The 18231-nt window shown below is 45.4% G+C and overlaps 1 protein-coding gene across 1 annotated transcript in view; it reads right to left on the minus strand.

Moving 5' to 3' along the window:
- Window positions 1-18231, minus strand: part of RHOJ (ras homolog family member J) — a 127379-nt gene that overhangs the window by 49959 nt on the left and 59189 nt on the right. The window lies entirely within an intron of this gene.

Genomic DNA, 18231 nt, shown 5'->3' on the forward strand with positions numbered 1-18231 from the left:
CTATCATTTTTTAATAAACAATCTATTCAACAAATAATAAATAATTCTGTGATGAACATCAATTTTCAATTTATAAAAACATTGATGTCAATGAAGAGAGTATTTTGCATTAGATCAGCTGTGTCATACTCAAATTCAAAGGAGGCCCTCCCTTATACAGTCCCCTGGTGTCTAGTGGCCCCCTTCTTCTCCTATACAGTTCCCTTGTGTCTAGAGGCCCTCCTACCTCCCCTGTGAAGTTCCCTGGTGTCTAGTGGCCCCCTCCTTCCCCTATACAGTTCCCTGGTGTCTAGTGGCCCCCTCCCTCTCCTGTACAGTTCCCTGGTATCTAGTGACCCCCTCCTTCCCCTATATAGTTCCCTGGTGTCTATTGGCCCTCTTCCCTCCCCTATACAGTTCCCTGGTGTCTAATGACCCCCTCCTTCCCCTATACAGTTCCCTGGTATCTAGTGGCCCCCTCCTTCCCCTATACAGTTCCCTGGTGTCTAGTGGCCCCCTCCCTCTCCTGTACAGTTCCCTGGTATCTAGTGACCCCCTCCTTCCCCTATATAGTTCCCTGGTGTCTATTGGCCCTCTTCCCTCCCCTATACAGTTCCCTGGTGTCTAATAACCCCCTCCTTCCCCTATACAGTTCCCTGGTATCTAGTGGCCCCCTCCTTCCCCTATACAGTTCCCTGGTGTCTATTGGCCCTCTTCCCTCCCCTATACAGTTCCCTGGTGTCTAGTGACCCCCTCCTTCCCCTATACAGCTCCCTAGTATCTAGTGGCCTCCTCCCTCTCCTATACAGTTCCCTGGTGTCTAGTGGCCTCCTCCCTCTCCTATACAGTTCCCTGGTGTCTAGTGGCCATCCTCCCTCTCCTATGCAGTTTCTTGGAGTCTAGTGACCCCCTCCTTCCTCTATACAGTTTCCTGGTGTCCAGTGCCCCCTCCTTCCCCTATACCAGTAATCTGCAAACTTGGCTCTCCAGCTGTTAAGGAACTATAAGTCCCACAATGCATTTGCCTTTATGAACCATGACTGTGGCTGTCAGACTCCTGCAATGCATTGTTAGGCTTGTAGTTCTTAAACAGCTGAAGAGCCAAGTTTGCAGATCACTACCCTATACAGTTCATTGGCGTCTAGTGGCTCTCCTCCCTCCCCTATACTGTTCCCTGGTGTCTAGTGATCCCCTCCTTCCCCTATACAGTTCCTTGGTGGCTAGTGGCCCCCTCCCTGCCCTATACAGTTTCCTGATGTATAGTGCTTTCCCCCTCTCTGCCCCATTTGGCTTTCCTGTTGATCTAGGGCTTCACCTCCATATAGCTTCCCTGGGGGTCTAGAGTGGGCCAAATATAATGCAATGTGGGAAAACCACTTAGGGTCCATGTTTGATGGCTGTGCAGGCCAGATTTGGCCAGTGGACTGGAGTTTGACATGTATGCATTAGAGACTGTATGACTGAATAGATCATATTATCAAATTGTAGAGAAACCAAGAGCCCAATATAGTGTAGTATGATAAAACATAAACGAAGTAAGGCAAATCAGTGAGAAGAATATACTCACAAACGTGGGTTGCCACATAGGCAACCACTGTATAGGTAGGTGAGGAGATTAGACCTGTCCTCACTCAGGGCTAAGAAGTCGCTCTCTGTAGATGAGAAAAAGGGGTAGATCACCCCTCCACCAGGGGTGGACACGATTTTGCAGTAGGAGAACAGAGGCTCCAGCAGAATAAATGTGGATAAAACCTTTAAAATTTGCTTGGAGGAAGTGGTGGACTTACCTCCATAAAGCAGACATGAAAGACTGTCTGAAAAGTAGCAATCACATTTATTATATAGTACCCCAAAAGTGCAACGCGTTTCGCAGGCCCAGCCCGCTTCATCAGGCAATAAACGTGGGGACAAAACAGAATTCCGGCAATAGCAGGTGTAGCGCCTCAGTCGGAATTCTGTTTTGTCCCCACTTTATTGCCTGATGAAGCGGGCTCGGCCTGCGAAACGCGTTGCACTTTTGGGGTACTATATAATAAATGTGATTGCTACTTTTCAGACAGTCTTTCGTGTCTGCTTTATGGAGGTAAGTCCACCACTTCCTCCAAGCAAATTTTAAAGGTTTTATCCACTTTTATTCTGCTGGCGCCTCTGTTCTCCTACTGCAATATTATCAAATTGATTCGATTGAACAAGTAGATTATATGTATGAAGTACAGACTAACCAGCAAGCTCATGGTGAACCAGAACTCATTGGAGTGTGTACAATGGTCCTAAAAGCCCCCTTACTAAAATGCTATGGAAAACAAAAGTTTGCTTTCTTAAAACAGAAAGAATTTGTGATATTTCAGGTTGGAGTGAGCTTCGAGATGTCTCCCAGTTCATCACTGCTGAATATATGCAAATTAACCATTGTCGTCCTTAGCAGCTAAACACACCTCCAGATCCGCTGGAATGCAATAATGTGTCAGTTTGTTAATTTGTACAGAGCCATAATAATCCAACATGCATTCAGACTGTTGTTTCGGATTGGTTGATCCTCATCAGTGCATGGCATGGATTAATTTGGCTCTATGGAGTAGGGCTTGAAACACCCAGAGGTACAGACTAACCAGCAAGCTCATGGTGAACCAGAACTCATTGGAGTGTGTATGAAGTGTAATAAAAAACATAGTCTTAAAATGAGGCTGTGAGTGAGAACACAATAAATGTGTATTATTCCTTATAGGTAGTCTTTCCAGTGGAACTGTCTGTTCTTCATACTCTGTACTGGGTTTTTATGTGGAGAGCTGATAAGATCTGCACAGGGATGGTAAGGTATGCAGACAGACAATTTACAGCCGTATTCATAAAATGTAGCTGCAGGCGCTCGCATACATTCCTAGCAGCTTTTGTGGCACTGATTACATGATGAAGTGGGAGTTGTCCAACTAAACACATTGTATTCATGCACAATAAACTCCCTTTACCCAAGACCGCTGTGGTTCCAGGTGGTGAGCTGAGACTTAAAGTGATAAACTTTTACTCATTGCAAAATTGTGTTCCTTTTATATAGTTTATAGGGCATTCCTCAAGCCAAATCCTTTTTTTGTTTTAATACTCTAATTCCCTATAAACTAAACAAGCCTTGCCAACAGCTTCTCCAGAGTGCCTTGGCACTCTGAGCCTTAGTAGCAAGGGCTTATGGGAGCTCAGTCTGGGCAGGAGTAGGAAGAGGTTACTAGCCAGAGATTTCAGAGGCAGAGGGGAGGAGGGAGGAGGAGAGGGGAGTGACATTTTCACAGGCTGAGGGCTGGAGATGCAGATTAGCTTGCCTGTATGTAATGTGACAAACAGAACAAGGCTCTCATTGTATCACAAGAATCAATAATCATAAACTGTTGAAGCTGTTTGCAGCGAGATTGGCTGTGTAAACTATCTAAACTTTAGATAAGATATATAGACAAGTTACTTGTTATAATTATGATATAAAAGCTAAATTATTTATTTCTAGGTGAATTAGAGGTAACCTGAGATATTATGAGATGAGATCTGGTAAGGGCTTATCTGGAGGCCTTTCAACTAAGTATTTCCAGCTTTTGGTAGAGGGTTTTATGGTTATATTGCCTCCTCTACAGTGGAAGAAATAACAGCCTTTGGTGGCCAGTGTTTTCCTTCACCCATCTCTGGAATTTTCAGTTTCTGAAAGGGACTTAAAAAAAATCAAAAACAGACTTGCTTTAAAAGGGAAACTCTTCTTTAACTCACACCACCTTTAAGAGAACATGACTGGTTATTATTTTCATAGGGGGCATGCGCTATGATTGTTGCCTGCAAGGATTGGGACTTGATCCCCTGGCTGACAGTCTGGATCCAAGTGCTGTACAGATGAGTCATGAGGCCTCATCAATATCTGTCAGCTATGCCAGATGCAAAATGGTTATCTCTGCCTCATTCTCTGGATCATCAGGCTTTAACACTATGCAAAAAAATCAGAAAGTCAACGTAATAAAATAACAGGACAAACATCTATCCCAGCAAGTAAAGCGTTCACTGTTAAGGAAATTTAAGGCCATATTTTCAGATTATTACAAAAAGCGAATTGGTGACAGGTTCTCTTCACACCCAAAATCGTCATCTATCAGAAAAACAGAGCTGCTTTTACTAAGTGTCATTTCAGTCACAAATTCATACAAAGTGGATTGAAACCACCCAAAGCTATGATTCATGAAGAGATCTCTGTGGGTTTGGGTGGGAAACCCTTTGTGATTGCATGCTCCCACTCAGGCTTGATACGATATGGAAAATCCCAGCTGACACAACATTCTTTGTGTTTCGCACTGAGATAACAAAGGAGTCACACAGAGCTGCACTCGGTCCTGTCACATCGTAATGGTGCCTGAACAATAGGCATAAGTCTGCTCTGTTCCAGCTCTCGAACTATGGCCCACTTTCTGACCAAAAATACATATAACAAAAAAATATTCATTTGTTGTAAAAAGTTATAAAGAAACCACAACAAGGGCTTAAAAGACCACTATTGCGAAAAATTGTAAAATTTATAATACACGTAAACACATACAAATAAGAGGTACATTTTTTACAGAGTAAAATGAACCATAAATAACTTTTCTCCTATATGTCTGTCACTTACAGTAGGTAGTAGTCCATCTCTTCATGGGGGATTCTCAGCAGGTCTTTTATGCTTTATAAAGGCACTCCTTCAAAAAGATTTTATACAAAGATGCCGGGCCAGCCCCCCTGCTAACTGCACACTTTTTTGGCAGTTGGACAGAGCAACTGCCATTCACCTTGAAAAGAGAGAAAACCCTAACCCCCCCCCCCCCCCACACACACACACACACACACTTCCCAAAGAGATGGGCTAGTTCAAAACCTGTCAGTTCTGTCCAATTTCTACTACTTACTGTAAGTGACAGCAACATAGGAGGCACCTAGAAATGGCAAAACCGGTAGTGAAATCCACCAAAGTGTGGTCAAGCGAGGCCAAGCTCCAACTTCAAGCCTGCTTTGACTGCACCGAATGGAAGGCCCTTGAAGCACAGAACCTGGATGAATGGGCAGTTAATGTCACTTTTACATCAGTTTCTTTGAGGACTCCTGTGTGCCGACCAAATCCTTCAAGGTGTACCCGAACAACAAACTGTGGTTCTCCAACAAACTACGGCTACTGTGGAACCACAAGGAATCGGCATACAAGTTTAGCATCCTGGAGGACTACAGGAGGGAGAGGAATGACCTAAAGCGGACTCTTTTTCCTCCGCCAACTGAGGAAGTTCGGCATGGCCCAAGACATTCTGATATGTTTCTACACCTCCACCGTGGAGTCGATCCTCTGCTCTTCCATCTTGGTGTGGTATGCTGGTGCCACTGCTGGTGACAAGCACAAACTGCAGAGGGTCATCAGATCAGCAGAGCGGATCAATGGCAGGCCCCTAGCCTCACTTGACTACCTTTACAACACCAGACTGCGGTCTAGAGCACTGAGGATTGCCAGCGACCCCTCACACCCGGGCTGCTGCTCCTCCTTAACCCGCTCCCATTGGGTCGGAGGCTGCAGGCCATTTCCACCAGGACAGCTAGACACAGGAACTCCTTCTTCCCACGGGTTGTCAGCCTCCTGAACTCCCTTAACATACTGCCACCGCAAACTGCGGCCAACCAGTCAACCTGACTTTCAAAAATTTAACTGATCATTGTTTTTTTCCATGTCGTTTTTGAGAACCGTTTTGCATGAGGTTACTGTGCGTTTACAGTATGTTCTTGGTGTGTACTTATTTTCTATACTATATTATCTATTCTGAGCCTTGTGTTGTGCCAAACCCGATTCTGGGCAGGACCCAGTAATGCCTGGCAAAATAAACTATTCTAACTCTGATTCTGAGTAACCTCTCACTTATACTCTCTTCAGGACTCTGAATAGCCAATAAGAGAGGGAGATACTATGGTATGTTAGTGAGCTGTCTTTCCTTCATCAGGCACCTGTAGGCACGTGCCTACAGTACCTTATGGTAAATTCAGCCCTAAGCGGCCGTATTGCAGACTTTACAGTGGGACAACGGAGGGGGACCGGGAAATCACTAAGGGACCTTATAGACTACATGGGGCTGGTAGAAGCCTCAGGTAAGTAAAACGTAACTTTCCCCTCCATCTAGTGAATTACAACACAGGCTGTTATTTTTCAAAACTAGACTTTCCACCATCCATTCTGGAGCGATTTTGGACAGCGACCATGAGAAAAGCAGAGGTACTGTTATGATACATGGTGACCCCACCATGTTCAAAAACAATGGGGTGAAACTCTGACGTGGGTTGTGATAATAACTGCAAGTTGGAGGAATAGGACTTTCCATTGTTAGGATCTGAATAGCTGGTGTGAAGCAGATAAATGAGGGCAGGGTGGGGATTTAGTGCACAATGAAGACACCCGACACAAGTAAACAAGGACACTGGGTCCTGCGTATCTCTCAGGAAACACATGCTGCCTGAAGCCACTGGTCAACTGAGAGGAATCCTGTCCTCAGATGTCCAGCAGCTAGAAAGCCATTGTCTGATACAGAACACATTTATATACAGTTACACACTGGCAAGCATAAGATGACACATACAGCCAAATCCCGCTCTCCAATTCTTTGTGTCAGGGGCGTGACTACACCTGGTGAAGCCCCTCTGCAAAACTTTTAGGGGGGGTCCCCTTCCTACAATCAGACCCCCCTTCACCCCCGTGCCCAGTGGGAAGGAGGTGCTTGGACTTCTTCCTTCCTCCACCAGGGTCCCACTCCTCTGCTCTCCTGGTCCTGACAGAGCTTACCTATCCCCCCGTTGGGTCTCTTAGGTGCTCCCCCTGCAGCCATTAGGTGTCAAGGTCCTCTTTGCTCTCTGCCTTATTCACAGTCTGATTTTCTTGGGACGTCACATGACATGTGTCAGACTGAGAAGAAGGCAGAGAGGACAGTGACACTTTGTGACTGCAGGGCGAGAAGCAGAGAGACCAGCAAGGCGATTCGATAAGCTCTGTCACTGCAACCGCACTGATCTGTAGGTCAGAGCCAGAGTAGCACAGGAGGAAGGGGGGCTGGTAAAAGAAGAAAGGTGGCCATACACTGGTCGATTTGCCATCAGATCGACCAACAGATAGATCCCTCTCTGATCGAATCTGATCAGAGAGGGATCGTATGGCTGCCTTTACTGCAAACAGATTGTGAATCGATTTTAGCATAAAACCGATTCACCATCTGTGAAGCTGCCGCCGACCCCCCTGGATACATTACCTGATACGGCTGGCGCAAGTCCCCCGGTCTCTGCTGTCTTCTTCTCCGCGCTCGGCTCCAGCTTCACTGAACTTCCTGCCGGGGGGAGTTTAAACAGTAGAGGGCGCTCTACTGTTTAAACTTCCTGCAGGGACAGGAAGTGAAGCCAGCCGGACTCTGAGCCCAGCGGAGAAGAAGACAGCGGAGACCAGGGGTCTCGCGCCGGTGGAGCAGGTAATGTATTGTCACTAGCGTCGGTCGTCAGGCATTCGAATGTCGCTATCAACACACTCCCGACTCGCCAGCGATCGAGCAAAATCTTCCGCACGGATGGCTCGGCAGGAATCGATGGGAACGATAGATTTCAGACTGAAATCGATCGTTCTGTCAGCGTTTGCGCAACGAATTCACAGCAGATTTGATCACAGTAATCGAATCTGCTGTATATCGCGGGAAAAACGTTAGGTGTATGGGCCCCTGAAGAAGGAAGAAATCTGGGCCCCTCCTCCCTGCCACCCCGTGATCACATCCAGAGGATAGCCCAGAGGCTTCTCTGAACTTTCTTGAACCAACTGTTCCAGCCAGGGGCGTAACTATAGTTTGCAGCCAGGCCAGGAGCTGGAGGGCTGTTCTTGTGTCCAATGTAATAATGCGGCAAGTGCAGCAGAAGCCTTATATATTACCTCCTCCCTGGGGCGAACGTGTCTCCTCCATTCCCTGGTTAGTTACCAAGTGCCTTCATGCTATTAGGTCTGTGCAGGCATCTATCAAAAAAAGGTGCATGGAGATTTTGGTGCTCAGTAATCCTCCTCCCCGCACAAACTTGCTACCCAATGCCTAACCCCACCCCTGTGACTCCTGCCATTGCAGGCGGGCCCAGAGGCTTTGGGGGCCCCTCCACCTCCCTCTCCCCAACTGCAAGTGCACCCAATTAGGAAATAACCCCCCCCCCCCCCATAAACTGCCAAAAACCATGTGCAGGAGCATGTGAATTTTTTTCCTGCTTCCCTCCCTTGCACAAACTTCCTAGCGGACGCTTAAAGCGGAACTGAAGATTGCTACAAAAACAGTTTCATTTACCTGGGGCTTCCCAAAGCCCCCTGCAGCTGTCCTGTCCCAAGCCGGTCCTGCACGATCCTCCATTCTCCCGTCGCGGTGCAGTTTCGTTACTGCTGACTTGTAAGTCGACGGCAACTGCGCCTGCGCACCCGGGCCATGCATATCTTTCTTAGCGTACTGCACCGTGGCGGGAGAACAGAGGATCACGCAGGACCGGCGCGGGACAGGACGGCTGCGTGGGGCTTGGGCAAGCCCCAGGTAAGTGAAACTGTTTGTTTTTATGGCAATCTTCAGTTCCGCTTTAATCCTAGTCACCCATCACGCCTAACCTTAACACCATCCCCCACAAGATTAAAAAACAAATAATTCCTTGAGTGCTGCCATAGGCGCCTATAGAAATATGAGCAATAAGGCGTGATTTTGATGCCTATGATGCCCGATAAATCGCAGGCAGTGTACCAGTCCCTGCTATTTATCAGGCGCTGCAGGTGCACCAATTACCCCTCAATGCTGATATTTCTATAGGCACCTATGGCGGCACCCAGACTTCCGGGGCTAGTGGGTGCCCAAATTGCCTGCTTCGCTGTGCAGACCATACTCGCACATGTGCAGTACAGTCTCTATTGTACATGGACAGTCAGGGGCGTAACTATAGTTTACTGCCCCCCCCCAGCGCAGGAGCTAGGGGAGCTGTTCTTGTGCCCAATGTAAGAAGACAAGGGTCCCGGATAGCAGCGGTGGGCTTGTGGTGGATTCGGAAAGCCCGTGGAGTGTCCAGAAGCTTCCCACTACTTATGCATCTAACTTTTGCAGCTTTTCTCCTCACAGGTTTGTTTTAAAACAAAAACAAAAAAACCCCCAAAAAACATGCTTTAAGTGTTGCAGTTCTTTTTTTTCCTAAGTAAAATAATTGCATTGGTCAAGTTAATTAACTCTCCAGATCTGGTTTTCGTATTCTATTCTTTAGACTTTCCTGGAAATTGAGAAATGGGATATTTCACATTGGCGGTACACTCATCTGCCCGCTAGGATAACGTATCTTTGTTGTGGTCTGCAGTTCGAGGAAGTCACAAATTTGGAAAACAGATATAAGGGAAACGGGGAAAAATATCACAGATTAGTCATTGATTTTCCAGAAAGCACATGTCATCATCTGATAATGTTTGTACAGAGGGAAGCCAAGCTTTTATGATGTATCTCTGGCCTACACAGATCACCTCCAGGACAACAGAAACGCGCTTTCTTAGTCCTGTGTACTGCTTAATGGTAGAGCGTTATCTGTGTACAAGTTCCTTGGTTATCTGATGTCAAATAAATCATAATTAAAGTGCACCTTGCTCAAAAAAAGAAAAGAATGAAATAAGACACCAAAGTGAATACAGTGTGGTTTCTAGAGAAGGTCAGGAGCAGGGCAGTCCATAACAGCTTCCAAAGAAGGCCAGGAGCAGGGCAGCCCATAACAGCTTCCAAAGAAGGCCAGGAGCAGGGCAGCCCATAACGACTTCCAAAGAAGACCAGGAGCAGGGCAGTCCATAACGGCTTCCAAAGAAGGCCAGGAGCAAGGCAGTCCATAATGGCCTCCAAAGAAGACCAGGAGCAGGGCAGCCCATAACGGCTTCCAAAGAAGGCCAGGAGTAGGACAGCCCATAACAGCTTCCAAAGAAGGCCAGGAGCAGGGCAGCCCATAACAGCTTCCAAAGAAGGCCAGGAGCAGGGCTGCCCATAACAACTTCCAGAGAAGGCCAGGAGCAGGGCAGTCCATAATGGCTTCCAAAGAAGGCAGGGAGCAGGGCAGACCATAACGGCTTCCAAAGAAGGCCAGGAGCAAGGCAGCCCGTAAGGCTTCCAAAGAAAGCCAGGAAGGGAGCAGAGCACCTTAGTGCTTCTAAGAGAGGCCAAGATGGCAGCTGGGCAGCCCAGTACGGCTTCTAGGGAAGGCTAGAAAGGTAGGAGCTCAACAGCGAATCTGTCAGAGGCCAGAAAGGTGGCAAAGGTAGACTAGGAGGGCAAGATAACAAGAGTTCTAGGGAAAACAAGGAAGACAGCATTGCGGGACAGCAGAGATTACTGAAAGATAACAAGTAGCAAGAGCACACCAGGAGGACAGGCTGGAAAAGCTTTTAGGGTATGCCAGGAGGGGGCAGTCAATCCAGGCTTAATATATTTTAGGGAAGAGGCCAGGTGACTGCATGCAATCTCAATTATGTAGTCTCTTTTTTCAGGGCTGTTTTAAGGCATAGGAATTCCAGGCAGGTGCCTGGGGTGGCACTTGGGGGGCAGCACAGAGCTATTCTTAGCACATTGCTTTATGGGATTCTTATATACAACTGCTAATTCGGTTAGAACAGGGATGGATGTTAATTTTAATTCCTAAATGGGCCCCGATGATTAGCATAACAAGGATATGGCAGGTTCTATTTACCTGTTAACAACACTTCTCGATTTCTAGGACAATATTCAGACCTGTAAGGCCCATGCTGTACATACAACCAATGAATCGATGCACAGGTCTTCAATTGTATAGTATACTCCCTAAAATAAGGGGGGGAAGGCTGGGTGCAAAATTTCTTGAACTAGTACACAAATGAGAACCCGCCACTCATCTACTATAAACGTACAAAACTTTATTACTTCAAACTTGCAGTGGATATAAACTGGTTCCCCACACCCCTCCCAAACCCATTAAAATCCCCCAGACACACTGGTTTCCATAAGGAGCGCTCCTATGAACATGCACACTCACTTCCACACCACACATATAATCCTGGACGTCCAGTCCTTTTCAAGTTTTGTGTGAACCAAGCTGGACCATACAAGTCCGCCGGGCGCACAGTATCAATTGGGCCTTCTTATAAGAGCACCTAAAGTCCTGTATGACAAAGCACCCTCACTCAGATGCAATTCCACGTGCTCATTGACTCCAACTTACTCCTCTTGGCAGAGAGGCCATTTCACACTAACTGCAGGTAAGCTTCCAGATACAGCATCTTAGCAGGACTTCCTCAGTACAGAAATGCTGTTCATACACATATAATTGTATTTTTTTAAAGTAGCCACACACCCCTTATAACAATTTGAGGAAGGGGTTATTTACTGGAATCAGTGAGTTTGGGCTGGTTAGGTGTATCTGGCCTGGTAATATTTAATGAATACTTTTCGGGCTGGTTTACACTGGGGCAATTCTGCAGCGCTTTGGTGATCGCCGGTGATCAGCAAAGCGCTGCTACAATGTATCCCTATGGATATATTCACACTGCAGTGGCATGCAGCGTTTCTATTGAACGGGAATCACAAGCGTGAATTGCAGTAAATCGTGAGATTTGGGCTGCCGAATCACCATTGCAGACACAAACGCGATCGCGGTAAAGCGCCCAATGGGAACCAGCCCTTACTTTGTAGACCTGCTTTGAGAAACATCATTTGTGTACATAACCCTTCAATATACAGTATTTGTGTTGGCAAAACTAATTACTATAGGCTTTGATCCTCCTATTCATAAGATAGTGAGGGGGGCACAATATGTGTTTTGCCTGGGGCACAAAAATGGCCAGAAACAGCCCTACTTTTTCCTCTCTAATGCTTTGCTAGGTACACACAATATATTTTTCTGGCAGATTTACTTGCCTGATCGATTTTTTTCCCAACATGTCCGATCTGAATCGATTTTCTTATCGATTTCCATACAATAAATGGAAAATCTGAAAATTCAGAACAGACGTGTTGGAAAAAAATCGACCTGGCATGTAAATCTGCTAGAAAACTGTATCGTGTGTACCAAGCATAAGAGCCCCAAAGCTTCTGCGTTTTGTTGTTAATTAGAAGACTAAGGGACTAGTCTTGCGAGTCAGGTAAAAAGGGCGCTGGAGATTTGGGGGCAGCCAGCGCCACCATAGGCTGTAATATGAATTACAGCTAGATCGCCGTTCAGTCACTAATTTAAGACGGAGCCCAAATTACTATAAAAACAGCGGAATTCTGCCATCAGCAATAGCTGGCATCCTAATTTCGTTTTAGCCCAGAGTCCACGGCGGCCTGGAGGGGGAAGAGTTATTAACCCCCGAGCAGGGTGAGCCTTTTTTTTGGCTTTACCCTGCACCCAAATTTCCCAGTGCCTTAATTTTCAGAGTATTTTGCTCTAGAGCACAACATCTATTGGTAACATCTGAGCAGTGGGCGAATGCCTGCCCACTATGTGTGGGGAGTACAGGGGGCCCACGATAATTTTGTTTGGGAGCCCTGAGTGCTGCAGCTACGCTCCTGATAGCGTGGCAAACGCAATGTGAGTGACTACATTGTGATAGTGCGCTCACATCGGTGTATTAGCATTGGAATAATGTGAGGCATTCTGGGGTATGGGACAATGTGTGCGTTTACAGTTGCACTGAAGCATACTTTTTATGTACTGTATGCTTCACTGTATGCATAATACGCAATACAACTTTTCCTCTCCACTGTTGCAATCCTGTTATCTCACTGTGCAATGCAATGACCCACTGTGAAACCAGCCTAATTCCACCAGTCTCTAATGATAGGTGCACTGTAGAGCCTCCTGTGAAGAATGCTTTAAACATATAGTTATCCTTTAAAGAGACTCCGTAACAAAAATTGCATCCTGTTTTTTATCATCCTACAAGTTCCAAAAGCTATTCTAATGTGTTCTGGCTTACTGCAGCACGTTCTACTATCACCATCTCTGTAATAAATCAACTTATCTCTCTCTTGTCAGACTTGTCGGCCTGTGTCTGGAAGGCTGCCAAGTTCTTCAGTGTTGTGGTTCTGTGATGCATCTCCCCCCTCCAGGCCCCTCTCTGCACACTGCCTGTGTATTATTTAGATTAGGACAGCTTCTCTCTTCTCTCTTATCTTTTACAAGCTGGATAAATCCTCCTCTGAGCTGGCTGGGCTTTCACATACTGAGGAATTACATACAGGCAGAGCTGTCTGCACTCTGCAGGAAGAAACAGCCTGACACTTCAGTGGAAGATGCTGCAGGGGGAAAGAAACACACAAATGATCTCTTGAGATTCAAAAGGAAGGGTGTATACAGCCTGCTTGTGTATGAATCTATTTTCTATGTGTGGACATACTGTACATCAACCTACTTCCTGTTTTGGTGGCCATTTTGTTTGTTTATAAACAAAGTTTTTAAAACTGTTTTTAACCACTTTTAATGCGGCGAGGAGCGGCGAAATTGTGACAGAGGGGAATAGGAGATGTCCCCTAACGCACTGGTATGTTTACTTTTGTGCGGTTTTAACAATACAGATTCTCTTTAAAGAGACACTGAAGCGAAAAAAAAATATATGATATAATGAATTGGTTGTGTACTATGAATAATTACTAGAAGATTAGCAGCAAAGAAAATATTCTCATATTTTTATTTTCAGGTATATAGTGTGTTTTCTAACATTGCATCATTCTCTAATATGTGCAGATTACACAACACTCTGCATTCAAAATGATTCTTTCAGAGCAGTCTGTGAACTAATGACCTTTCCTCTGGCAGATAAAAAGAAAACTGTTTACTTACCGTTGAGATAATAAAAGTCAGAAGACAGCCCTCTCCACGACTTTGAAAGTCGTAGAGATTAATGGCTTTTTTGCATAGAGATAACAACTGGAGTTTCTTCACTCTTCCTGTACTGGAAATAATTAGACTGATGTATCTGATCCTAATGTTTTATTTCTTAGCTGTGCTACACATACAAATCATAATATCATTTTTTTTTCGCTTCAGTGTCTCTTTTAAGTAATGACTGTAGTATATTTACAGAATGGTAACAGACCATGGCCACGGAATAACCTACTGACATCATGAACACCCTTTCTCGTAGATCATTATGTTATTGAATCTTGTTAGAGTGCTAAGTGCATAATTGTAATGTAGCTAATGCCGAATACTTTGCCAGACTGTTAACCTTATTCCTAACACGTTGGGCTTCTATTAGGAGAATATAAGGATAATAACTTTTGATGGTGAATCTAGAGCAGGGGTGTCAAACTCAAATATAAAAGTGGGCCGAAATTGAACACTTGGACCTAGCTGCGGGCCAAGTCTACTGGCCACCTTATAAAGTTCACTGGTGTCTAATTGCCCCAACCCCCTCCAGCTCCTATACAGTTCCTTGGTGTGTAGTGGTCCACCTCCCTCCCCTATACAGTTCCTTGGTGTCTAGTTCCCCCCATCCTCTCCTATACAATTCTCTAGTGTTAACTGCTTCCCCCCTACCTCCCCATATTATTTCCCTGGTGCTCTAGGGTTTCACCTCCAATATAGCTTCCCTAGTGGTCTAGAGTGGGCCAAACATAATGTAAAGTCGGGAAACCCCTTGAGGGCCAAATTTAATGGCTCTGAGGGCCAGATTTGGCCCACGGGCCGGAATTTGATCTAGAGGCAGGTTGCTTTTGCTGGAATCGGGGTCAGGAAGGAGGCAACAGGATACTCCTGCAGCAATGAATGCACCCACAATTCAGAATATATTAAAAATTGTTTTAGTATTAATAGATTTGGATCTAAGCCTGGCCACCTGGAAATTAGTAACTGTCCTATTTTTGTAACTTACTGATTTTGGTTTTTTTTTCGAGATGAGATCTGGTTTATTTCTTTAACAAACAAAACCACGGGGGGAGATGCAGCCGGGGGGAATAGAATTCTTCCAGCCTGGAAATATTTGCATTTTCAGCTCTTTGAAGCTGAGCATTAGTCTGTAATTGCCATACAAGTGACAAAGGAAATATCATACTCTCACTATTACAGGGTTTAATTAAACGGTTCTCGGCTATCATGGCAGCGTGATTCTTCATGCTTGCATTTAGCCTGGAAATGCCTAAGTTCAGTGGAAGTTTGCTATCAAGTCAGCCAGCTATTTATATAACCAGCCATTGATACAACCAGCCATTTATACACTTATAAACAGCAAACGCGCAAATGCAAAAAGGGCACCATTAAGTTCCATAAACACACACCAGATGAAACGCGGCCGAGGTGGTTGATAACGGATTGCTTCAGCCGAGTTAAGACTGAGAACATTGTCCTCTTCACTTACCTAGCTCCCGCTTGATGTCACTTCTGAGCTGCTTTATTGGCCTTCTGCCCCCCACATAGGAACAGTACACATCAGTAGCCTGAAGGCTAGTGATGCGAATGTCAGTCTTGGCCCTAAAATGTTGCCCGAGGGTACACATCCCCTTTGGCCAATCCTTTATCTTGAATGTGTACAGGCCTTAAAGCGATGTACACAAGTATTATTATTCATTTAGAAATTACAAGTTCTTACAGTATACTGTTTTTACTCTGAGAGCTGACTTTGCATTTTATTCATAACTACTTTATTCATCTTGTAATTTAAGCAGAAATGCTTTGAGTGTCTGTCTGTGTTCAGGAGAGTCTGCAGTGTCAGAGATGTGTTTACTTAATTGAATCAAGTGAGGAATGTAAACACAAGATAACATTATCTCCAGTTCGGATGCGTCCAGCTTTCCTGGCAGGAAGCTTGTAAGTCCTGTGTTTAACCCTTTGAATGCTGTTCTAGTAAAAAAAAAATGGTGGTAGTATAGTATATAATATGCTGTACATCTTTTAGAGCAAAAAAGAAATGCTGAGTTTCATTCTGCTTTAAGCGATGCTTTTGCAATCACTGTTCTACAGAAGGATCACACAGCAGGCAATTTGGGCACCCACCCAGCGGAAGTTTGGGAGCTGCCATAGGCATCCATTGAAATAGTGGCATTTAGGGGAAATTTGGATGCCCATGGTGCCTGATAAATTATGGGTGTCCAAGTTAGCCCTCAATGCCGCTATTTTAATGGGTGCCTATGGCAGCACCCAAAAAATTACCTTTGGGGGTTTAGTTTGGGGGTGGTTAAGGTTAGGCGTGGGGAGTGGTTAAAGTTAGGCATCAGGTAGGGTGTTTGTATGGGTGGGGGAGCGGTTAGGGTTACACATCAGGTAGAGTGTTTTTACGGGGGGGGGGGGGGGATTAGGATTAGGCATCAGGTAAGGTGTTTGTGTGGGAGGGGGTGGTTAGGGTCAGGTGTCAGTTAGGGGCTTTGTGTGTGTGTGTGTGGTGTTTAGGGTTAGGCATCAGGAAGGCTGCTTGAGTGGGGGGAGGGTACAGTTAGGATTAGGCGTCAGGTAGGGTGTTGGTGAGGTTGGGGTTAAGCATCAGGGGGAGGGTTCTGTGTAAAAGTAGGATTAGGTTTATCTATGGTAAAATATCTGTATTTAATACCGAAATTCTACGATCCTTCTTTACGTTCTAATAGAATATCAGTAACATTTATCAATACTCTGCTATCGGCTTTCCTGGGGGGAGCCCAGATTTCCTGGCGCCCTATTATTACGTACAACACACAGCAGCTCTATCCGCTATTCACATTTGAAAACATTTGCAGATATTCATTGTTTTTTTTATCTGTGGAAGTAAAATGTACAAAACGTAACTGTTTCAGATGCAGAGTTTGATCAGCGCGTTAACCGTCTTGCTCCAAATGGGACAGCAAAATGCAGTTTCAAAATAAGTGGGTATTTTTAACGATGTTGTCTTTTTAAAAAAAAATAGCCAGCTCCAGAGCGAGCTCTCAGCTCACACTGCTGAACACACTTGCTATCTCTCTTCCGCCACAATGGCTAATGTTTATTTCCACGCTCATTAGAAAATTTCCTATCTCTTACGGGTTAATCTTCCCTCTTTTGGCTTTACCTCCATGATAAATGCGTCATTCTTGCATTTGCCGTGGCCGCACAATGGTAGCATTAACGCCGGTGGTGGGTGGATTTTGCATACTGATCTGATGCATTCTTTCGGAACAACGGAGCTTATAGAATGTTGTGATTTGTTCCTCGGCCCCTCTCCCTCAATGTGTACAATGCGCCAGGCGGAATGTTTAACTTAAAGATGTCCCGTGTGCCAATACGGGCTTTGTGTGCAATGTCACAAAGTAAAATGAGACGACTCTTTATGATTTGGCACCATGTCAGCATGAGATAAGAAAATTCATTTACATCTCAATCATCGCAGCTGGAGGCTTCGGAGTAATAGAGAGAGCTTTTATGTCTAGCGTTTGGCCTAATGGAAAGCCAGGTGACCCATGGCAGAGGCACTGCAATGTCACAGGCGTGGCACGGAAGCATAGGAACCGTCTCTGGGAATTAACAGTGCTCTCGTGGAAACTGAACGATTGTTGATCGATTCGGCTACCATAGATGTTCTGCAGGGTTGGGTTTCTTCAGCTAACTGCTGTTGTATTCCCAGAAATGTTGGTGTTTTGGCAGTCAGGAAGGCATGGTAATCACCCAAACCAGTAGTGGCATGACTGCATCTGCGCCGCTGAGGAAACACCTACCCTGCACTTCTTGAAACGCTTCCATCGCGCCCCCAGGTCTTGGCCGAACCAAGGGAAGAGAGTACCCTGGCAGGTCTCCTCATATAACCTCATATAACCAGTTTTTTCATTGAAATTAAGTAAGTGCACATGATTCTGTGCGATTACAGTATTAACCACGTTAATGAACTATTGGAGCGCCTACTCTTCTCTCCATTTTTTGATAGCACTTCCTGTACCAACCATCCAGTTGGAAAGCAGCATTGTAGCGCTAAAAGACTACTACTAAAGACGAAAGTCAACCATTGCATGCACTGAAAAGTAGTGCAGAAAAATTCCATATTTTTTTGCAGTGCCCTGCCTGGAGTATGGACAAGCTGACCTGGCACAAAAGAGAGCATGGTCATGCACATTGCTGCACATGGGGGGTGCACTTGTAAGAAGGGAGTGGGTTGCACATGGAAATGGTGCTACACTTGGAACAGTGGGCTGACATTTGGGTTCACTTCTCAGGAAGTGATGTAACAGTCGCGAAGCATGTCAAGCTGCCTGGTTAGGAAATAGAATCCTTATGTTGATGCACCCTGGAAATTGGTCCTTGTTTGACCCGCTAAATATCAAT

The sequence above is a fragment of the Hyperolius riggenbachi genome, chromosome 9, assembly GCF_040937935.1.
Source record: "Hyperolius riggenbachi isolate aHypRig1 chromosome 9, aHypRig1.pri, whole genome shotgun sequence".
In the NCBI taxonomy this organism is placed as follows: Eukaryota; Metazoa; Chordata; class Amphibia; order Anura; family Hyperoliidae; genus Hyperolius; species Hyperolius riggenbachi.